General features: G+C 41.8%; 1 protein-coding gene across 1 annotated transcript in view; it reads right to left on the bottom strand.

Annotated features, from left to right (window-relative positions):
• The window catches only part of LOC115458943 (regulating synaptic membrane exocytosis protein 1-like), a gene marked incomplete at its 3' end in the record, with an annotated part of 175,465 nt that overhangs the window by 99,538 nt on the left and 50,967 nt on the right, over positions 1–24,960 (bottom strand). The window lies entirely within an intron of this gene.

The raw sequence follows: 24,960 nt of genomic DNA, 5'->3' as shown, positions 1-24,960 counted from the left end.
TCAATAAACTTTAGATTTAGCAGAATACACATGAAGAGATCCTGCACTTAGTAAATCAACTCACATTGTTTGCTAAAGAAAAGAGCAAAGGTCCTGCATCTTCCAAGTTCTACTAAAATGTCCACAGAGAATACAGAAAAGAGATACTACCTTCACAAAACCTAATGGAAATGTTCACCTCTAATCTAAGGTCTCCAGTATTATAGAAAATGGAAGAACCCATTGTAACACTTCTCAGGAGGTACTGTAGTATGATGACAAAATCTTTTACTGTATTCTGGTACTATGTGTCCCAGCTATAGGGGTACGCACTATTCTAGTGAAGAATCCCAAAAGGCTACTACTAGAAGACAGTTTGGGCAATAATTTGCAAAACTCAATCAATGTCACATTAAGTTTTCAAATTATCATTTCACATGATTTTGTTAATATCCACAGTATGAAAAAATGTGTTAAGCAATGGTTGGCAATGTCTATGACAAGCATCAAACATGACTTTAAGAATCTGTCCTTTCCTGATAATATGGACTAGTATAAAAGAAAGAAAATGATAAACAACGTTGATGATAAAATGAAAGACTATAATAATATATGGTCACTATTTCTCAAGCACAGATGTATTCAGACAGGCCTATATTTTAAAATCCATGGTCGAGTATTTGTTTGAAGGTTTTGGTAGTATTTAAATATTCTATGAAGCAGTGGCTTGAAATATATGCATATAGAGGTGAGTGCTGCCGCTATCTCTTTAATTCTATAAAAAGTGCTAAAAAATGCATGTGCAAATATGGGTACGTGCTCAATTTGCATGCACATTTTAATTGAATAATGAGCTAAACAGCACCAATAATTGGGAAAGGGAAAGGGAAACTAATGCATGCGTCAAACTTCACCTACCTGAGCACACAGTTATGGAACGCACTGCCGCGCAGCTTGAAATCGATCCACGAAAGAACGAACTTCCTCATATTACTGAAGACCCATCTCTTTGATAGAGCATATCAAAAAGATCAACCCATGTGAATATGCACAACTTGCCTATCTAACTTCAGAACTGTTTCTTAACATCTGCTTGTATACTATTACTTTGCTTTTATCATCATGCTACCAAGATCATGTAATACTAAATGTTTATTTTACTAACATTTTTCCACTACTCATGATGTATTGTAAGCCACTTTGAGCCTGCAAAGAGGTGGGATAAGGTGGGATACAAATGCAACAAATAAATAAAAGTAAATAATAAAAAATAGGAGTTGATATACTGCCTTTCTGACGTTTTTGCAACTACATTCAAAGTGGCTTACATATATTCAGGTTCTTATTTTGTACCAGGGGCAATGGAGGGTTAAGTGATTTGCCCAGAGTCACAAGGAGCTGCAGTGGGAATCAAACTTAGTTCCCCAGGATCAAAGTCCACTGCACTAACCACTAGGCTACTCCTTCACTCCACGTTTTAACAAGCAACTATTGGCACTAATTAGATTCAATTAACATGTGCGTGCATAAATCCCACACCTAAATTTTATTTTATTTATTTATTTATTGCATTTGTATCCCACAATTTCCCACCTCTTTGCAGGCTCAATGTGGCTTACAATATATCATGAATAATGGAAATACATGAAAGATAAATATTTAGTATTACAGACAGATTTTGGGTGACATGATTATGATAGGACAAGATATTAGTCTAACAAGCAGATATACTAGTCTTTCTGGATATATGTGGAGAGGTTCACATTTGTTGGTCTTTGTGGTATGCCTTGTTAAAGAGATAGGTCTTTAGTAGTTTGCAGAACTTAGTGAGAACATAGTTCGTTTTTAAATTGCGCGGCAACGCATTCCAGAATTGTGTACTTAGGTAGGAGAAGGTTGACGCATGTGTTAGTTTGTATTTTAGACCTTTGCAGTTGGGGAAGTGAAGGTGGAAAAGAGGTTGTGGAAATGGGAGGGCCATAGGTGGATGGTGGCAGATAGGGGGCTTAATTTTTAGTTACACATATAATGATAGAATAAGGGGGATCCACGCCTAAATATAGGCACGGGCATTTGTACCACATTTTTGTTGGTATAAAAAGCTGTTCCTAAATGTAGGCGCTATCCCTGGGCTTAAGGGCTATTCTATAAAACATGCCTAACTTTAGACACAGTTTATAGAATACTGCTATGTACTTTTTTCAGCACCAATTTTTAGGTGCCATTTATAGAACTCCTCTCTATATGGATAGCTAGTAATATTTAGGTGCTCTCCATATAGCTATGTAGATAAATGTAGGACATTCCGCTAAAACACAGCCCCAGATTGGGTCAGCACATAGTTGTGGTGCTTAATAAAGACTGCTTTTTAATCCCATTTGGCTGCAAGGTCATCTTTGGTCCACCCCTACTCTGCTGTATTTTGCTTTTGCTGCTCATTGGAGGTGTATTCCTTTGGTGTTTTTTGCTTATTTTCTTGTAAACCCCATTTTCCTACACATTTGGTGCACAAATGTTAGCACCCATATTATAGAATTATCCTATATCTATATACCACAGAATGGAGGGTTATACATATGAGTGGCCACCACTTACCCCCCCAGATTCTACAAAGGTTACCCAAATTTGGGCGCCAAAATTCAGTGCAGACTACAGATTGGCACCCAAAATAATTAATTAATAGGTTCCAATGATTTAATTATTGGAGCTAACAAGCACTTGATTGGCACTAATTATGATTTGTGTAGCGATCTAGCTACACACTATTGTGTAACAATAGGCGCCTAGATGAATTGCAGGCAACTCAAAAGGAGGCGTGGCCATAGGAAGGGCATGGGTAGTTCAGGGGCATTCACAAAAGATGCATGCAGTGTTACTGAATAGTGGGGATCTATGCCCAATTTATGCACCAGGATTTACACCAGGTTTCAGCTGGTGTATATCCTTGTGTCCAAAGTTGAGCGCCAAATTTGGTGCTCAACACTATTCTATAGAGTACTCATCTTGGAGCATACTTTATAGAATAGTGTTGAACACCAAATTTTATCAGTGCTTAAATTAAATGTATAAACCATTTCAAATATCAGGCCAGAAAATGTTTAGAAATCTTATACATCTCACAGCTTTCTTCCCTTCACCTTTTCTTTTCTCTGGTGTACAATTTGAATGACTCAAGCTTAAGACATTAACTGAGAATCTTGTTATTGCCATTTAAGCCTACCAAGATGTTGCCAGCTCGACACTTGTTTCTATTGAGACAAATTTCATCTATATAGAGTAAATGTTCTTCCACATTCCCTTCTCATAGCATGCTGTATATCAAAACCACACCAAAGGCAACTGAACCACAAAGTTATTTTTTAACAGCCACAACAGGCCTGATGTTATCCATTAAAAGAATGCATAACCTACCACGTGGGAAAATGTTTGAATTCTGTGACACATTGTTTTCAAATGAAAGTAAGTTTCTACAATGGGAGTTCATACAGTGTACTGGAATGACTCCAAAAAAAGTTTTAAAGTTGTTGATAGACCTGCTTTATAAACAGTTTGATTTGTATTATAGAGAAAACTGTATTCAGTTGGTTTAGAGAAACCCTTTCTACTAACATGAGTTTAGGAAATGCACTGTATGTAACATATGTATGTAACTCAATTCTACACAAGTCCCAATCAGGATTTCGGACGAATCACAGCACCGAAACTGTACTAGTGTCTGCAATGAACTCATTCAAACAGGCAATTGTGACTGGTAACAATATCCTCCTCCTGCAATTCGACATGTCCAGTGCCTTTGACATGGTTAACACACACAAACATGGTTAACACACACAAACTCTTCTACCTTGTAAATAAACTGCTAGACACCACACCAGTTACAAACAACAGCAAAGATACACCAGGGGTCGATGACCTCGCAAAATACTTCAAGGAGAAAATCATACAATTACGACTTAAAATACCCACCAGCCCTAGTGAATACGCCACACTCCTAAACTGTCTAGACCTAGAAGACGGAATATATCCAGCAGACAGGATCTGGACCGAATTCGAATTACTGTCAGAGGACCTCATCTCTAAAACGCTCAAAAGATTCACCAAATCCCAATGCAAACTAGATATATGCCCAAACAACCTCATGAAATCAGCTCCTCAACAATTCATAATAGACCTAACGAACCACGTGAACTTCATGCTACAAAACGGACTTTTCCCAAAGGAAAAAGGAAAAATTTTACTCACCCCAATACCCAAAGACACAAAGAAAAACGCAAGCGAAATAACTAACTACAGACCAGTAGCATCTATACCACTAATAACCAAAATAACAGAAGGGATGGTAACCAAACAACTCACAAACTATCTTAACAAGTTCTCCATACTGCATGATGCCCAATCAGGATTCCGGTCAAATCACAGCACAGAAACAGTATTAATTACCCGAATGACCAAATGTAAACAAATGATTGCTACCAGTACCAATATACTCCTCCTACAATTTGACATGTCAAGTGCCTTTGATATGGTTGACCACGGAATCCTATTACACATTCTTGAATATTTCGGCATCAGAGGCAATGTCCTAAACTGGTTCAAGGGGTTCCTAACCTTATGCTCATATCAGGTCACATCAAATTCAACTACATCAGCTGCATGGACACCTGAGTGTGGAGTACCGCAGGGATCCCCCCTCTCACCAACTATTTTCAACCTAATGATGATCCCCTTGGCAAAACTTCTATCAAACCATAACCTTAATCCATACATATATGCTGATGATGTAATGATATATATTCCTTTCAAACAAGACATTAATGAAATCTCCAACGAAATCAACCAAAGTCTACACATCATGAACACCTGGGCAGATGCATTCCGATTGAAACTGAACGCAGAAAAAACTCAATGCCTCATACTTACCTCCCAATACAACACAAATAAATTTACCGCTATTAACACACCTAAACTAAATCTGTCAATCTCAGAAACTTTAAAAATCCTTGGAGTCACTATTGACCACCACCTAACAGTTGAAACTCACGCAAACAACACAACCAAAAAGATGTTTTACTCCATGTGGAAACTGAAAAGAGTAAGACCATTCTTTCCAAGATCTGTCTTCCGCAGCCTAGTGCAATCACTCGTACTCAGTCATCTGGACTACTGCAACTCACTATACGCAGGCTGCAAAGAACAAATACTGAGGAAACTTCAAACAGCCCAGAATACAGCAGCCAGACTCATCATCGGAAAACCAAAATACGTAAGTGCAAAACCCTTACGTGAGAAACTACACTGGCTCCCACTCAAGGAACGTATTACTTTTAAAGTATGCACCTTAGTTCACAAAATCATTCACGGTGAAGCCCCTGCATACATGTCTGACTTAATAGACCTGCCACCCAGAAACACCAAAAGATCATCCCGAACTTTCCTCAATCTCCACTTCCCTAAGTGCAAAGCATAAAATACAAAGTACTGCATGCATCAACCTTCTCTTATATGAGCACGGAATTCTGGAATACACTACCACGCAACCTGAAAACGATCTACGAACTAACCGACTTCCGCAAACTATTGAAGACTCATCTCTTTGAGAAAATTTATTGCAAAGATCAAAACACATGAAATGCATCAATACACTCTCTTCTGAGTTCTCTTCCCCCGTATTTTCACCACACTTAAAACTCTACCCACAGATAAAATTGTTGTACCCTAATGTTCTCTTGCTTTTGTTCTATTGCCCTATCACTTCCCCATTGTTACATCCCATTGCTCTATTCCCAAATGATATTTGACTCTGACTTTGTCTTCCCATAACTTCTCACAATGTAACTCATAATCATACTATAATAAATTGTATTTCCATCATTCAAAATGTACTGTAAGCCACACTGAGCCCGCAAATAGGTGGGAAAATGTGGGATACAAATGCAATAAATAAATAAATAAATAAATGATATACTAATACATATACTAGAATACTTCGGAGTAGGAGGCACAGTTCTCAAATGGCTCAAAGGATTCCTGACCACAAGATCATACCAATTAACAACGAACACGGATAGATCACCCCCATGGATACCTGAATGCGGAGTCCCCCAGGGATCCCTTCTCTCACCAACATTATTCAACCTAATGATGATACCTCTAGCTAAACTACTAGCCGATCAAAACCTCAACCCCTACATTTATGCAGATGACGTCACAATTTACATCCCATTCAAACATGATCTAAATGAAATCACCAATGAGATCAACCAAAGCCTCCAAATAATGCACACTTGGGCAGATGCATTCCAACTAAAACTTAACGCAGAAAAAACACAATGTCTCGTACTCACCTCACAACATAACACAAAAAACTTCACCACCATAGTCACACCATACTGTTCACTTCCTGTCTCACAAAACTTGAAAATTCTTGGAGTCACTATTGATCGAAACCTCACTCTTGATACCCACATGAAAAACACGACGAAAAAGATGTTCTACACCATGTGGAAACTTAAAAGAGTAAAACCTTTTTCCCGAGATACATCTTCCGTACCCTGGTACAGTCAATGGTAATAAGTCATCTGGATTACTGCAATGCACTGTACGTCGGGTGCAAAGAACAGACAATCAAAAAACTCCAAACGGCTCAGAATATGGCTGCCAGACTCATATTTGGAAAAACTAAATATGAAAGTGCAAAACCCCTAAGAGAGAAACTTCACTGGCTCCCACTTAAGGAACACATTGCGTTCAAGATTTGCACGATTGTACACAAAATCATTCATGCAGACGCCCCAATCTACATGCTAAACCTCGTGGACCTACCTCCCAGAAACGCCACAAGATCAGCCCAAAAATTTCTCAACCTGCACTACCCCAGCTGCAAAGGACTTAAATACAAGCTGATGCATGCCACTACCTTCTCTTACATGAGCACGCAGTTATGGAATGCATCACCTACAGACTTGAAAGCAATCAACGAAACAACTATCTTTCGAAAATCTCTGAAAACATTCTTCTTCAACAAGGCCTACGATGAGAACCTATAACCTCACTATCAGGCATATTTTCAAAGCACTTAGCCTTCCAAAGTTCCATAGGTTTCTATGGAACTTTGGAAGGCTAAGTGCTTTGAAAATATGCCTCTAAGTCACCTCACCAACCCACTCAATTATGAACGCCCACCTTCTATAACTACCCTAATCACTCTCTTCCTTCTTCTTTCTTCTCTTCCTTGATTACTACACATTACTAACTGTTTCTGATATCCTGAAATGACAATGTTAACAAATCTATGTAAGCCACATTGAGCCTGCAAATAGGTGGGGGAATGTGGGATACAAATGCAATAAATAATAATAATAATAATTATCTTTCCCGCTGCTCATGCCCTACATGGGACCAGCCACAGAGAATAGTCTTCTGCCTAATATTCACAGATAATTATCAAATAAAAAATTTAAGGCAGCTGAAAACACTTGGCTGCTCCAACAGGCATATCAAATTTTGAGTGGGTGATATATCCTTGAGCACATCTCTTTAGGGTATATCCTGTAATTGTCTAGGTTTGCTATGGAAGTGCATTTTGATGTTTCTTTGTTAATTATTTTTGTCTGTCCCTGTAAGATTGACTGTGTATTTCACATGGACTTTTCCTATCTTGCATTTGGAGTTCCTTTTCCTTTTCTTTGTTTAGTCCTTTTCTTTGCTTTGACCTGCCTATCAGATAAGGCGGTATAGCAAACATCAATGCACTAAACTAATCATTCATATGCAAACAGGACATTGTCTCTGCCATTTTCCTTACTGTAAAACTTTAAATTAGGGTATCTAATTGCTGATTCTAAAAAGTCCTTTAAACATATTCACATTTCCCCACAATTTCACTCTATACTATGAACACCCATAAAATAATGAAAGGAATCCCCACTCAACCTGTCCTTATCCCACCAGCACAGAATAGTATTAAGCAGAATAATAGAAATGTATCTCCATCTTTGACGAGCTGGTTGCTGATCATTGGGGATGAATGTGCTGAGCCCTGTTTAGCATACATTTGTATGCTACTTGCGCAAAGAGCCCTCGAGCGCGTTGTTTCACACGCTCGAGGGCTCTAATCATGGGGCAGTAGCAAACGCCAGCGCTAGTATGGTGCTAACAGCCTCTAGCGTCAGCGTTTGCTTTTGATCATGAGGTTATGAGGGAGGTTTTGAACCAGATACACAGAAGGAGGAAACTAAGATTTTGGCATGTATACAGATACCTGATGCAGGCACAGTAACATGAAACTCAACCATGCCAGCACTGTTCCCTCTAAGATGAGTCCTCCAACTGCATTACTGCCAGTGAGGGGTGGTACTTCCATATTGTGGTTTCAATAGCTAGGGACAGGCAGGTTTCCTAGAGTCCTGCAGAGCTTCTCTGTCCCTCACTATTGAAAATGTGATACTGAAACAGAAATCCCCCAGTGGAAGGACTATAGCTGGAAGGCTTCTGCTCAGCTTAGAGGGAACAGTGTGTGCCAGGTCAATGTGATTTGCCTTTGGACACCAGAATACATTTTTACAACTATGGTGGACTCTAGAGTCTGTTGTTCTTCTCTTTGGTCATCATCACTCCTTTGTGTGTGTGTTTTTTAAATTTTAATTAAGTACAATCAGCACTCAATAAAAATAAGAAACAAACAAGCCTACATGAGCTGGAACACATTAAAGTAAGTTAAAAGAAAAATCAGGAAAAAATCCATATGCACCTGGAAACTTAAGGCCAGATTCTATATAAGGTGGAGCAAGTAGCATGCCAACTTATGTGTGCTACTCAATTGAGTAATGAACCAATTAGGCATGATAATTGGCTGATAACAACCAATTATCACTAATTGGCAATACTTGGAATTTATGTGTGCTTAAATGTATGTGAACTCCCCTGGCCTATGCGCTATTCTATAAACTACATCTTACTATGGATGTGGTTTATAGAATAGCACTGTGTGTGTGTTATTTCGTCACGCCTACAGTTTAGATGCCATATTCAGAATCCGGCTATTATACCTGCTTATTAATTAGCTTCTTTACACAACAAAAGTCTCTCTAACTGTTCTAGCTCAAAAAATACATAATTAGCATTACGAAATGAAACAAGATATTTAGAAGGGAATTTCAAGAAAAATGTCCCACCTAAGGTCAAAGTCCTTGTTTTTAACTGAAGAAGATGCTTACGCCAAGCCTATGAGCCCAGAAAATATCTGGAAAGATCTGAATCTTTCCTCCACCAAAAAAAAAAAAAAAAAAAGTCTTCCTTTCTTTCTACAGTAAGATCACAATATGTTTATCTTTCAGTGACAAAGGTTACTAAGAAAGTAGCATGTGATATTATGTCATATTGACTAAATTCCAAAATTGTGTTAAACTCAAAGATTCATTATGACTAGATGACAACACATCCACTGCCATTTCACTCTGAACGTCACAACTTTTGAAGGCAAATAATAATACTAATTGAGTCAGCGTTAGACAAACGTAACACCTCCTTTAAGTACTTCAGTAGCAGTATCTGAGGAGAGCAGTCAACAAACTGGGAAAATCAAAAATCTCAAAAGTTTAGCTCTTATTTGATTCGCTAATATCTTAATCTTCCTATGGAAAATCACAGAGGAGCATAATCGAACGGAAATGCCTATCTCCATGGGCGTTTATCTCCGAGAACGGGTCCATGAAGGGGCGGGCCGAACCGTATTTTCGAAAAAATGGACGTTTTTGAGCTGGGCATTTGGTTTTTTTTTAGCGATAATGGAAACTAAAAACTCCCAGCTCAAAAACGTCCTAATCCGAGCCATTTGGTCATGGGAGGGGCCAGGATTGGTAGTACACTGGCCCCCCTGATATGCCAGGACACCAACTGGGCACCCTAGGTCAGTGCGGTGGACTTCAGAAAAAGCTCCCACATGCATAGCTCCCTTACCACGGGTGCTGAGCTCCCAACCCCCCTCCCCCAAAACCTACTACCTACAAATGTACAACACTACCATAGCTCTTAGGTGTGAAGGTGGCACCTACATGTGGGTACAGTGGGTTTTGGAGGCCTCCAATTTACCAGCACAAGTGTTACAGGTGGTGGGGGGGGGGGGGGCGATGGGCCTGGGGCCACCTGGCTGAAGTGCACTGCGGTACCCACTAAAAGTGCTCCAGGGACCTGCATACATGCAGGCCTCTTGTTGCTGCTGTATAACATTGGCACACCAGTTGACACCTGAAGACTAATCTCTCCAAAAATGTCCTTTATTGGAATAACCGCATTTACTCACAGTTAACTGCAGATCAGAGGTTGTGCCCCACTGGCAACGAGTCTCCCTGGTACTGAGATGAGCAGTAGGTCAGAGCTGGCAGAATGCTGTATAATGCCCTCTTTCAGCCACATTTAAGGTAAGAACTAGGTTCTCTAACGTGGCTAACACAGGAAAGGGAACTAAAACTGGCTTACAAAAATGGCCACTACCGCATGGACTACAACAGGAAACACAACAGGGCACACTCTGACCCAGTAGGCAGGGGGAAAAGCACCATGGGAGAAGAGCCTACCAACTACCAACATCGTGAGACTGTAACACAAGCTAATGAAATCATGGAGCCCAATACCCTACACCCACCACAATGCAATGCTGATGTGACCCTGTAGTGCACCCGAGAGCCACATCTGACCCAGGGAAAGGCTGTGACAGGATCGAACACATTCTGCTGTCATGGAGTTGGGTACGGCATTTGAGGCTGGCATACAGGCTGGAAAAAAGTTTGTAAAGTGGGGTTTTTTTGGTGGGAGGGGGTTAGTGACCACGGGGGGAGTCCGGGGAGGTCATCCCCGATTCCCTCCAGTGGTCATCTGGGCAGTTGGGGCACTTTTTTGGGACTTGTTTGTGAAAAAAAGGGTCCAAAAAAGTGACCCAAAATCGCGGTAAAAACATCTTTTTTTCGATTATCAGCTAAAGACGCCCATCTCTCCTCAGCTGATAACCACGCCCCAGTTCCGCCTCCACCATGTCTCCGACACGCTCCCATCAACTTTATTCGTTTCCGCGACGGAGTGCAGTTGGAAACACCCAAAATCGGCTTTCGATTATACCAATTTGGGCGCCTTTGCGAGATAAACGTCTATCTCCCGATTTAGGTCGCACTATAGACATTTTTCTCTTTCAAAAATAAGCAAGAAAGTGTCCTTAATTCCAGATGACGCTGCAGACTGCAATGTCCCAAATTGAGATTTTACTATCTTCAAATGATTCCCAAATTGGTTTATATTCATATTCATGCCATCCAACTTGGAGACTACTTTCTGCAAAAAAAAATCACACAGTTGTTGTACAGGCTCTTGAAGCATTGCTTATTATGTTATTAGAGATTTCTAGCTCACCATACCCCCACAAAACAGTTTCAGAGTGGGTCACAATACAGAACAATAAATACATCCTCCTAAACATAATTAGCAACTGAAAAGAAGAAAATCGTACAAACTTATTAAAGCGATAGTTTTTCAGTTTTTTATGAAAGGCCATATAAAAAGGAATCAAACACATTTCTAAAGGTAACAAATTCCAAACCTTAACTGTTTGACAGCAAATAGATGTTTCATATACAGATTTAAGTTTAATTTCTTTCATTGATGGAAAAGATAGCAATAAACGGTCCTGGTTATGACTCTTGGTGAAACCACCCAACAACTGAAGTAAATAGGGGAAAGCTTCTGGCACCTCCCCATAAAGAGTTTTAAAGATCAAAACAACATAACTTAAACTCAATATGTAGTTCAACTGGCAGCCAGTGAAGATTTACCAATAAATGATCTTATCTAGGCTTCTTATATATCAATCTTGTGGCTGTATTCTACACTAAAAGAATGTTATTCATAAGTTTCATTGAAATTCCAGAATAAAGGGAATTACAGTAATCTATTTGGAACAGCACAGTAGCACTCTACAGTGTTGCTGAAAAAAATATGTTTCTTTATGTTTCACAATCTTTCTTGCATCTAACAGAGATACTTCTGATGAAAATTCCCCTCAACTCTCATCTTTATAGATTAAAAGGAAACTGGTTTTAACACACGTCCCAACTGAGACTCTCTTAACAATGAATGCGGCTATACTGCAGCCATAATAATAAAACTACTCTTCAGACTATTGACTTACTGTTGATGTACTGTGTTTCAAGACTATATCATATATAATTGCCTATATGTAGCTGGCATAGTAGTGAATTGCTGACTACCCTTTTTGCCATACCAGTGTTTAATCATGGAGTATAACCTGCAACGAATGACAAGTGCGGCTGTTTGCTTTGTTGGGCAGATTGAAAGGACTATGCAGGTCTTTGCCATCATTTACTGTGTTACTATCCAGCTTATAATCGAAAGAGAAAAATGCCTATATTTTGACCCAAATCGGGAGATGGGCGTTTTTCTCGCAAAGGCGCCCAAATCGGTATAATCAAAAGCCGATTTTGGGCATTTCCAACTGCACTCCGTCACGGAAACGAATAAAGTTGACGGGGGCGTGTCGGAGGCGTGGTGGAGGTGGGACTGGGGCATGGTTAACAGCCGAGAGATGGCCGTCTTTAGCTGATAATCGAAAAAAGGCGTTTTTACCGCGATTTTGGGTCACTTTTTTTGGACCCTTTTTTTTCACGAACAAGTCCCAAAAAAGTGCCCCAACTGCCCAGATGACCACTGGAGGGAATCGGGGATGACCTCCCCGGACTCTCCCAGTGGTCACTAACCCCCTCCCACCAAAAAAAAAAACCACTTTAAAAACTTTTTTCCAGCCTCTATGCCGGCCTCAAATGCCGTACCCACCTCCATGACAGCAGAATATGTTCGATCCTGTCACAGCCTTTCCCTGGGTCAGATGTGGCTCTCGGGTGCACTACAGGGTCACATCAGCATTGCATTGTGGTGGGTGTAGGGTATTGGGCTCCGTGATTTCATTAGCTTGTGTTACAGTCTCACGATGTTGGTAGTTGGTAGGCTCTTCTCCCATGGTGCTTTTCCCCCTGCCTACTGGGTCAGAGTGTGCCCTGTTGTGTTTCCGGTAGTCCATGAGGTAGTGGTCATTTTTGTAAGCCAGTTTTAGATCCCTTCCATGTGTTAGCCACGTTAGAGAACTTAGTTCTTACCTTGAATGTGGCTGAAGGAGGGCATTGTACAACATTCTGCCAGCTCTGACCTGCTAATCTCACTACCAGGGAGACTCGTTGCCAGTGGTGGGGCACAACCTCTGATCTGCAGTTAACTGTGAGTAAGCGTGCTTATTCCAATAAAGGACGTTTTCGGAGAGATTAGTCTTCAGGTGTAAACTGGTGTGCCAATGTTATACAGCAGTAACAAGTCCTGGAGGCCTGCATGTATGCAGGTCCCTGGAGCACTTTTAGTGGGTACCGCAGTGCACTTCAGCCAGGTGGACCCAGGCCCATTCCCCCCCACCTGTAACACTTGTGCTGGTAAATAGGAGGCCTCCAAAACCCACTGTACCCACATGTAGGTGTCCCCTTCACCCTAAGAGCTATGGTAGTGTTGTACATTTGTGGGTAGTAGGTTTTGGGGGAGGGGGGTTGGGAGCTCAGCACCCGTGGTAAGGGAGCTATGCATGTGGGAGCTTTTTCTGAAGTCCACCGCACTGACCTAGGGTGCCCAGTTGGTGTCCTGGCATATCAGAGGGGTGAGTGTACTACGAATCGTGGCCCCTCCCATGACCAAATGGCTCGGATTAGGACGTTTTTGAGCTGGGTGTTTTTAGTTTCCATTATCGCTAAAAAAAAGAAACGCCCAGCTCAAAACGTCCATTTTTTCGAAAATACAGTTCAGCCCGCCCCTTCACGGACCCGTTCTCGGAGATAAACACCCATGGAGATAGGCATTTCCGTTCGATTATTGCATGTGTAAGTTGAAGATACAATCATGTCTCTCCCATGCTCCACTCACATGTACGCCCCCTTGCAGTTAGGGGCTATAATACTTATGCGATTATAGAATAGCGCATACACTCAAATTCTATATATGGTACCTAGAGTTGTGTGTGTTAAATTGGGCACGCGCCCAATTTACACGTGTAAGCTAGTTGAATAACGAATCAATCAGTGCTGATAATTGGGAGGTAACCACCAATTATCAGCGCTAATTGGGCTTAAATGGGAGTTAGGTGCATATCACAAATGCACCTATGATGTTACTCACACATCCGATGTGCAACTAACTTCAGTTTTGGGTAACTGTATGGGGACATAGTTAGGGGTATCGTGGGAGTAGTTATGGATGTTCCCAAGATTTGAATGCATAAATCTAGAATTGCACCTAAATGAAGATGCCAGCACCTAATTCCTGACACCAACATTTAGGTGCAGTTTTGTGCTAAGTGCGATTCTATAAAGGATGCATACCCTTTATAGAATTGTGCTAAGCGCATTTTTTTTCAGCACCGATTTTGTAGGCACGGTAAAGAGAATTTGGCCCATAGTGCACTTCTGTGCAAAAGTGCCACTTTTTTGTTCACTTCAGGGGCGTAGCTACGGGTGGGCCTGGGTGGGCTCAGGCCCACCAATTCTTGGCTCAGGCCCACCCAGTCCTAGTCTGCGAGCCAATCGCAGCTCTGATGTTATTTTTGTTTTTTACCGCTAAAGTCATCGTTATTGCCTCCGAGCCTCTTGTAGCTGCTCCGGATTAATCTTTTCAGTTAATTGCAATCTTCTTACCCACAGCGGCGAACGGGCGGCCCTAAAAGCAGCAAGCAACCAGGCTCGTCGACTCCGTCCTTCCTTCGCTTCCTGCCCTCTGTCTCAGCGTCCCGCCCGCTCGAAAGGAAATGACATCAGAGGAAGGCGGGACGCACGCAGAGAGGGCAGGAAACGAAGGAAGGACGGAGTCGACGAGCCTGGGTGCTCGCTGCTTTTAGGGCCGCCCGTTTGCCGCTGCGACTTGAGGAGTGGAGCCAGCAGCCTATCTATTCCACTCCCCCGCGCAGCCATCGTCGTTCACTCAAATTAAACACAGCAGGCAAACCTGTGAGCTGCTGCAAGCTGCATCCACGTTGTCGTTCTTTATTGAGACAGACAGATGGGAGATGCTGTGAAGGGGGAGAGAGGGGGAGGGAGATGCTGTGAAGGGGAGAGAGGGGGAGGGAGATGCTGGATAGAATGGGGAAGGGGATGGATAGAAACAGGATGGGCAGGGGAGAGAGGAGAATTGCTGGACAACAGGGATTGCTAGAGGGGACAGGGGAGAGAGGAAATTTGCTGGAGATGGATGGAGGAGAAGGCAGGGGAATGGAGAGTTGCTGGACATGGAGTGGAGGGCAGGGGAAGGAGGAGAATTGCTGGGCATGCATGGATGGAGGGGAAAGGGGAGAGAGGAAATTTGCTGGAGATGGATGGAGGAGAAGGCAGGGGAATGGAGAGTTGCTGGACATGGCGGAGGGCAGGGGAAGGAGGAGAATTGCTGGGCATGGATGGAGGAGAAAGGGGAGAGAGGAAATTTGCTGGAGTTGGATGGAGGAGAAGGCAGGGGAATGGAGAGTTGCTGGACATGGCGGAGGGCAGGGGAAGGAGGAGAATTGCTGGGCATGGATGGATGGAGGGGAAAGGGGAGAGAGGAAATTTGCTGAATATGGGTGGATGGAGAAGAGGGCAGGAGAGAATGGAGAGTTGCTGGACATGGATGGATGGAGGGGAAGGCAGGGGAAAGGAAAGAGGAGACTGGCTAAACATGGTTGGATGAATGGAAGGGGCAGGGGACAGAGGACATTTGCTGGATATGGGTAGATGGAGGAGAGGGCAGGGGAGAATGGAGAGTTGCTGGATGGAGGGAGGGGAGAGAAGTCAGGGAGGAGATGTGCATGGATGGAGGGGAGGGAAGAGAGGAGAAATGCTGGACTTGGATGGAGTGGAGGGCAGGGAAGAGAGGAAAAATGTTGGACAAGGATGGAGGGAAGGAAAGACAAAGGAAGGAGATGCTCATGGATGGAGGGGAGTGAGGAGAAATGCTGGATATGGATGGAGGGGAAACTGCTGAGTTGAGGAAGGATAGGGACAGGGCTACAGATGGTAGACAGGACACAAGAGGATGGTGGACATGGTGAGAGAAAAAATATCAAATGGAAAGAAGACACTGCATGAAACAGAAGACACTGGGACCAAAGCGAATAGATCAGACAACAAAGGTAGAAAAAAGTATTTTATTCAGAATTTATTAATTGGAATATGTCAGCTTTTGGAAATGTACATCTGTGATATTTTGCATGTAAGTTTCAATTTTTCTGGTATTGCTGCATGCTGAGTCTGACTTCTTGAGTTAAATTTCCAGTTCAGTATTTTGCCTTCATATTTTTTGATTTCTAGTTCCTTGTGTCATGTCTGTTGTGTCATGTGTTTTTCATGTGTGATCAAGGTGCAGTATTCTGATAGCATGTAGTATTTGCAGCCCTTTTTGTTTTGCTTTTTTTTTTTACGAGGTAGTGTATTGATGTTTTAGAGCCTAGTGTAATTACAGTTCTGCCTTTTCAAGCATAAGGTTGTAGCTCGTCCTGTCCTTGGAATTAGTGCTGTTATGGTTTAGTAAGGATATGAGTGTGTTTTTGCACAAGTTTGTGTATAACATTTTGCAGTGGAGTGATTGTGGGATAATGTAATTATATTTAAAAATATCAATTTTTCCATTAAGTATGTATGTGGTTATACTGATGCAGGGCAGCTGTTGGGCAGACTATTTAGAAATCCATCATCAAGTAAATTCTAAGGCATTATTTTGTAGGATCCCAAGAGACACTGCTCATACTTATATAGACAGTGCGTGCCCACCCATATTAGCTCTGGGCCCACCCAAAATCTCAGGTCTGGCTACGCCACTGGTGCACTTGCATGCGGTTACAGTTCTACATACATAGGCAATGAGAACCTTAATCACCTGACCTGCACACTCCCAGGCACCTTATTGCTAATAAATAGAAACTGGAGACAGGCAGAATTTTATTTACTAGACTGCTTTGAAATACTACTACTACTTATTATTACAAGTAATTCCATGATAGTATTGTTGTTTATGATTTGCAGCACTCCAAAAACCAATTTTTTTCAAGACAACAAAATGTGTTTTCCTAAAAAAAGCTTCAAGATTGATTTACAAAATGTTTAACCAACTAATTTTGACAGTTATATGGCAGCTAGTGGTAGTACTATGAGATTACTGCTAGGGGCAAGAGGTGCTATTTCAAGTCTTGAACCAGAAGGAGTAGAAGTGAATGTGAATCGCTCCTGCTTCATTCCACTACTACTACTACTACTACTACTTATCATTTCTATAGCGCTACTAGATGTAAGCAGCACTGTACTGACACCAGTGGTTAGCTGAGAGAGGCTTAGAGCAGCAAACAGTGAGTGAAGGGTCTTTGGGAAGAATGGAAGGCATTTACTGGGGGGTCCAGTAGATACAGAGGTAGAAGGGGGGCTTGGAGTGAGGTTCTTATGTGTTGTTGGAGGGCCCTAGTTGTGAGGGTCTTTGATAGGGGAAAAGGGGTGAAGAGAGGATGGTTAGTGATTAATATTAATACTGGTCCAGCACCTTTAAGATGGCTTCCCAGGAACATTGGGTCATGTGTTAGTGGCTCAATGCTGCTGGGGAGCAGAATAATGCAGTGAGTAACTGAGGCATCTCTAGGGCAGGCAGTATCTCGTTAACCAATCAGAAAGTGGATAGCTGCAGTGGTGTAGCTACGGGGGCCTGGGCCCCTGGTTTTGCTGGTTGGTGTCCCCAACGCCAGCCAGCTGAAGCCTTCATCCAGTGCCAGTCTCAGTTTCACTAAAAGGAGCATTCCGGACGTGCGGGGAACAGCAAGTAGGGCAGGCAACATGGCGGCGCCAAAACCGGTGCTGGATGAAGGCTTCAGCTGGTGGGTGTTGGGGACCCCCGGTAGCCAAAGTATTAAATTGTGGCGGTGAGGTGGAGGGGGGGCGGTGAGGCGGTGGCAGACCAAAATGTGCCCCCCCCCCCCACCTCGGAGTCACATGTCATAAATCTGACAATCGTGGCACTGAGATGGGGCTGTCGGAGGCAGGCCGATGTGGCTGGGGAAAGACCGTACTTATGGAAGCAGCTGAGAGCAAGTGAAAGTGACGGCCATCCTGGAGGTGTAACTCTCCTCGATAGTAATGGTGGAGGTGAGCCTTATTTTAGCATCCTCACTTTAATATTCCTTTATCTCTTGTTTGTTCTGTCTGTCTGTCCTAATTAGATTGTAAGCTCTGTCGAGCAGGGACTGTCTGTTCATGTTCAAGTGTACAGCGCTGCGTACGTCTAGTAGCGCTTTAGAAATGATAAGTAGTAGTAGTTTGTGAGATTAATTGCAAGTTGCATTGTTCATATATTGCAGGAGTTACTAACCTGTGGTAATGAGTTACTGCAGGTTAATGATTCCCAAAGTAAAGTAAGCTGTGTTAAATGCAATATTTTACTGCAGCTTAGTAACTAGCTCCCTAAATTAATATAGTGCTGATAGGCTCCCTATGTCCTATAGGCACGTTACATTCAGCTAAGCCACAACATGATAAGATCCTCCTCTTGTGCCATTAGTGTGGGTGCACTTATCACCTCTTCTAGATGAGTTATCAAGTGCGTCCGCACTAACTGCAAATAATCATAACACATACTAAAGAACTTTTCTGTATAGCAACAGCAGGGGATGTGCCAGTCACACCCACAAAAGTCACTACACCATCTTTGCACTTAGGGCCAGATTCGGTAAATGGTGCTCAAATTTAGGCGCCAAAAATAAAATCTGTGCTAACTGCTATTCTATAAAGGACATGCACCCTTTATAGAATAGCGCTTAGCACGTATTCCCACGCCCAACTTTGGGTAAGAGGTCTTACGCCTTCTGAAACCTGGCGTAAATCCTGGTGTGCAAGCAGGGCATGTAACCCTGGCATTCTATAACACAGCGCTGAAATTTTTGGAACACAATTTGCGAAATAGTTTGGGTGCACAGCGTTATAGAATAGCGTGCAGGCAGATCCATGTGAAAATCTAAATTGTCAATTAACGTTAATAATTGTTAATGGGCTCATTAACTAGTTAGTTGTGCGTGCATCTTTAGATTGCACCCATATTTGGGCATACAAATTTGAGCAACCTTTAAAGAATCTGGGGGTTTGTGTGCATTCATTTTTCCTGTTAAAGAACGATAAATACAAAAACTTACTGTATTTAGTAAAAAGGCCCCTGAGTTACTAAATTGAGCCCACAGAGAATAATGGGGCTTGGGTTAAATAATATTTTAAATCACATTTATATACATGAATATATTAATATACATTAGCAAATAAAGCCCTTAGTTTGTAAAACGTAGCCACTGCCAATCAATTTCAGGAAAGCTAGATTTAGGTGGCTATTAAGTAGCTCTATTAACCAGATCAATACCACTTAATAATATGAATAAAGATAAGTGGATATAATTGCCTGGCTATCTTTAGTCACATTGAGGGCCACTGACTATCGACCTCCTTAATTTCTCAGTAACCAAACTGAAATGTAGGACACAATGTAGCATGTGTTCATCTGAGCAGGCTGACGTTTGTTTAAAACTGCTAGCCCTTATTAGGAAATCTTTTTTGAAGATGAGTAACTAGAACTGAACTGTGTTTCTGATCTATTAATGGCAGTGAATTCTGGCACTGGACAGCAGCAATAAACATTGCCAAAGAACATTTGCTTGCATTTGTCCCTTGGAACTCATGAATCTCATCATCTGCTGTTAGTCATCTGTTAAAATCGTCCACAGTACCTGAAGATTGGAGGGTGGCCAATGTAATGCTGATTTTTAAAATGGGTTCTTACAGACTGGTAAGCTTGACACCAGTGCCAGAAAAAATAGTGAAAATTATTGTAAAGAATAAAAATTATGGAACACATAGATAAACATGATTTAATGGGGCAGAGTCTGCATGGATTCATCCAAGGGAAGTCTTGCCATACTAACTTGCTTCATTTCTTTGAAGGCATGAATAAACATGAATAAAGCCGAACCAGTTGATGTAGTGTATCTAGATTTTTGAAAGCTTTTGACAAAGTTCCTTATGAGAGACTCCTGAGAAAATTAAAAAGACATGGGATAGGGGGCAATGTTCTGGTGTGAATTAGGAATTGATTATTGGACAGAAAACAGCGGGTAGTGTTAAATGACCATTTTTCTCAGTGGAAGAGGGTGAATAGTGGAATGCCACTGGGATCTGTACTGGGACCGGTGATATTTAACATATAGAATGAGGTGGAAATCAGAACAAATGACATGATTAAATTTGCACAAGGCATAAAACTATTCAAAGTTGTTAAAACACATGCGGACTGTGTAAAATTGCAGGAAGACCTTAGAAAATTGGAAGACTGGGCATCCAATAGCAGATGAAATTTAATGTGGAGAAATGCCTCTATGTTGCTCCATGGTGTGACTTCACCTTGAGTACTGCGTTCAACTCTGGTCACTGTATCTCAAAAAAGATAAACTGGAATTTAAAAAGGTTCAAAGAATATCGACCAAAATAATAAATGGGATGGAACTCCTCTCATATGAGGAATGGCTAAAGAGGTTAGGGCTCTTCAGCTTGCAAGAGAGATGTATGAGGGGAGATATGATTGAGCTTTACAAAATCCCAATGGTGTAGAATGAGTAGAAGTGAATCGATGTTTTACTCTTTCAAAAAATATAAAGACTAGGGGACACTCATTGAAATTACTTGGAAATACTTTTAAAACAAATAGGAGGAAATATTTTGTCACTCAAAGAATAGTTGAGCTCTGGAACTCGTTGGAGGATGTTGTAACAGCAGTTAGTGTATCTAGGCTTAAAAAAAAGTTTGGTCAAGTTCCTGGAGGAAAAATCCATAGTGGACATGGGGCAAGCCATTGTTTTCCCTGGGACTGGTAGCATGGAATGTTGCTACTAATTGGGTTTCCGTCAGGTACTTGTAACCTAGATTGGCCACTGTTAGAAGCAGGATACTGGGCTAGATGGGCCATTAGTCTTACCCAGCATGGCAATTGTTATGTTCTTATGAAATGAGAAATGTTCCTGCAGCACCTTGTTTATTTCCTTCTAATGGTTCTTTTCCTATGCTATATATGAATTTGCAAAGTAAAATATTAATGGAAAATTCTAAAATGAAGAATTTTCCTTTTAGACGTCAATTTTTTTCCCAGTGAAATACTGTTAGAAGCCTGTTTACTAAAGTACAATAAAAAATTAGGGTGGAATCTAATAAATGGTGGCCAAAGTTGGGGATGATCTGCATAAAGTAAGGGGTGAGGGGTGATATGATAGAAGTCTACAAGATAATGAGTGGAGTAGAGCGGACAGATGTGAAGCATTTGTTTACACTTTCAAACAACAACAAAACCAGGGGACACAAGATGAAGCTAGAATATGGTAGATTTAAAACAAATAGGAGAAAGTTTTTCTTTACTCAGTGTGTAGTTAGACTCTGGAACTCGTTGCCGGAGAATGCCAACTCCAGACTTTGCGCCTTCTGTCTCGCTGCACCCTACGCCTGGAATAAACTTCCTGAGTCCCTACGTCTTGCCCCATCCTTGGCCACCTTTAAATCTAGACTGAAAGCCCACCTCTTTAACATTGCTTTTGACTCGTAACCACTTGTAACCACTCACCTCCACTTACCCTCCTCTCCTCCTTCCTGTACACATTAATCGATTTGATTTGCTTACTTTATTTTTTGTCTATTAGATTTTAAGCTCTTTGAGGAGGGACTGTCTTTCTTCTATATTTGTGCAGTGCTGCATACGCCTTGTAGCGCTATAGAAATGCTAAATAGTAGTAGTAGTAGTAGTAGTAGTAATGTAGTGACAGCAGCTGGCCTTATGGAATTTAAAGGGGGTTTGGACAGATTCCTGAGGGAAAAGTCCATTGAACATTATTAATTTATTTTTTGGGGGGGTGGGGGTTGCCAAGTTCTTGAAGCCTGGATTGGCCACTGTCAGAGACAGGATGCTGGGCTTGATGGACCCTTGGTCTTTTCCCAGTGTGGCAGTGCTTATGTACTTATGAATAATAGCTTAGCATGCATTTTGCGCCTAACTTTGGGCGTGAGCACTTCCCCTGTCAAAGGCTGGTATAAATGCTGGTGTCCAACTAATGGCAGAGAGGCACACGAATGCAGCCATTCTGTAACACTGAACCTAAATTCTAGGAATGCCCCTGACCTGCCCATGGCCACACCCCCTTTAGAGGTATGCACTATGAAATTTAGATGCACTTTATTGAATAGTGTCTAGAGCAGATCTGCACCTAACTCCTAATTATTGCCAATTAAGTGCTTGTTAACACCAATGATTGATTGTTAGCACCTAATTAGCTTATTAGTTTACATGCAGATCTGCGTTCCACACCATCTTTGGGTGATCTTTACTGACTTTCCCCCTTAGGCCCTGATGCTCAAAAGTAAATGAGGTAAAGGGAAATGGGACTTGATATACCGCCTTTCTGAGGTTTTTGCAACTACATTCAAAGCGGTTTACACAGGGCATTTTTTGTGGGGGTACTTGGGGGTACAGAGTACTGGCACCTTTTCCATTGTCTGCTAAAATTGACCCATGGTTCCCAAGTTTTAATGAAAGAGCTCAGACTCTACACACCAATTCTGCCTTATCATAGATTCTGTGACTGGTTGCAGGGGGCTTGGCTATTGTAGGGTGTGTCCCTCAATGATCACCCCCACCCCAAAGGGTGACCCTGGCATTTGAGTACTGGCACCTTTTTCACTAGAAAAAACCACACTGGGTTTACATATAGTTAGGTACTTATTTTGTACCAGGGGCAATGGAGGGTTAAGTGACTTGCCCAGAGTCACAAGGAGCTGCAGTGGGAATTGAACTCAGTTCCCCAGGATCAAAGTCCACTGCAGTGACCACTAGTCTACTACTACTACAACTACTACTACTACTACTACTACTATTTAACATTAAAGCCATACTAGCGCCCGCATTTACATGTGCGGAATGATCAGAGTGGTCTAGCGTGGGAAACGAGCGCCCCAGGCATTAGCGCAGATAGCATGTAAATGTAGTCAAGCTCATGTAAAGGAAGTCATTTTGTATTCCTCCCCAATGCTCAGAAAAGAGTGCCCGAAACAAAAATGCCATATCGCTGCAAAAAATAAAGCCAGGTCGGAGCAGGTGTTACCAGGCGCTTGCACACAGGAGCCGAGCTTACCGCTGAGCACTTCTGTGCATTTGTGCCAAGCACAAACCTCCCATGCCAAAAGCACAATCTTCCCGCCGAACTCCCTAATGCTCAATGCTATGAGTGTGCCTATATTTGCATCTCATTAGCATTTAACATTAGGACATTGTTCTTCTGCGCTGTTCTGGTGGTATTTTTACTGCACTATTCGGAACAGCATCAGAGTTTTGAGCATCGGGCTCTTAGGGCCCCTTTTACTAAGCGGTGGTAAACCCAATGCAGGCTTACCATTTGCTAAACAGGAAGTGCTGCAGCGCCCCATCAGTGCTTCCCTCCCTTAGCATGGCGTCATATCCGGTGCTACAAAAATATTTATTTTTGTAGCGCTGGAGTGTACCTGGCAGTTATCGTCCAATGCCGTGCGCTGCCCAGTTACTGCCAGGTTAGTGTGGGAGCCCTTACCACCACCTCAATGGGTGCGGTAATGGCTCCCCCTGAAACGTCCATGTGGTAAGTGGGGGGCACCAGGGATGGAAGCAAAGTTGGAGGGGGTGTTCTGGGGGGCACTGAGGTGGGGGGGTGCGGAAGCAAGTTGGCTTAAGGTACCACAATTCATTGAGCCACCCCTGGTTCCTTGGTTGGAAATATTAAAACAATGTGAAGGAACAGAAACTTCCCCTCAGCTTCATATACTTCAATTCCCTTCTATATACAGAAAAACATATAAAAAAACTGGGTCATTCATTTTCTCAATGGCATCTCAAACTAGAAAGCTAATTCATACAGGTGTATGATTGAAAAAATGTATCTGTGAAGCCTGTGCAAAGCATTTCTACAGTTGTACCAGTACAGGGAGTAAGTCCATAGAATCCTCTCTGAAAAATTCCGCTCTACTTCCATATATCAGTTCTAGAGTTTTCTGTACATTTTAGTACTGTCACATCTTAATTTCCCTAGAAGGAACCAATTATTCCTTCTATTTTAACCCAGAATACATTTATTTGTAGCTATTTGGACTTGGTCTAGACAAGGTACCATTAACTATACATGTAGCTTCCAGAGGAAACCAAACAGATTAAATAAATAAATAAAATAGTAAGCAAGTATATCTATAAAACAATGAAAATAAGCCTACCTAGGAAGTGAAATAATCTAATCCTCAAAATTAAAAAAAAAAAGGATTCTATCAACGTGAAAGCACTTAAGTGTATAGCAGGTTTATAATCAGATACTGGGTTAAAATGATGGCTAGTTCAGGTCACTGCTTATAATATTAAAAAATAATCACAAAATGGAAAATATAATATTGAGCTTGATATTCGAAAAAAGCTATACCCCAAAATTTAGGCTCCTAAGTTAGGCTCCTAAATTTTTGCTCTATTTTCAGTCAAATTTAGGAGACTAACCAGCTTATAATTGAAAAAGAAAAACGCCTATATTGCGACCCAAATCGGGAGATAGACGTTTATCTCACAAAAACGAATAAAGCGGTATAATCGAAAGCCGAATTTGGACGTTTTCAACTGCACTCTGTCGCGGATGCGGACAAAGTTGATGGGGGCGTGTCGAAGGCGTGGTGAAGGCGGAACTGGGGCATGGTTATCGGGCTATCAGAGATGGGCGCCTTTCGCCAATAATGGAAGAAAAATATGCGTTTTTAGCGAGAATTTAGGGCACTTTTCCTGGACCCTGTTTTTCCACGAATAAGGCCCCAAAAAGTGCCCTAAATGACCAGATGACCACTGGAGGGAATCGGGGATGACCTC

The sequence above is a fragment of the Microcaecilia unicolor genome, unplaced genomic scaffold, assembly GCF_901765095.1.
Source record: "Microcaecilia unicolor unplaced genomic scaffold, aMicUni1.1, whole genome shotgun sequence".
Lineage (NCBI taxonomy): Eukaryota > Metazoa > Chordata > Amphibia > Gymnophiona > Siphonopidae > Microcaecilia > Microcaecilia unicolor.
This window is presented reverse-complemented; position numbering and strand designations above follow the sequence as displayed.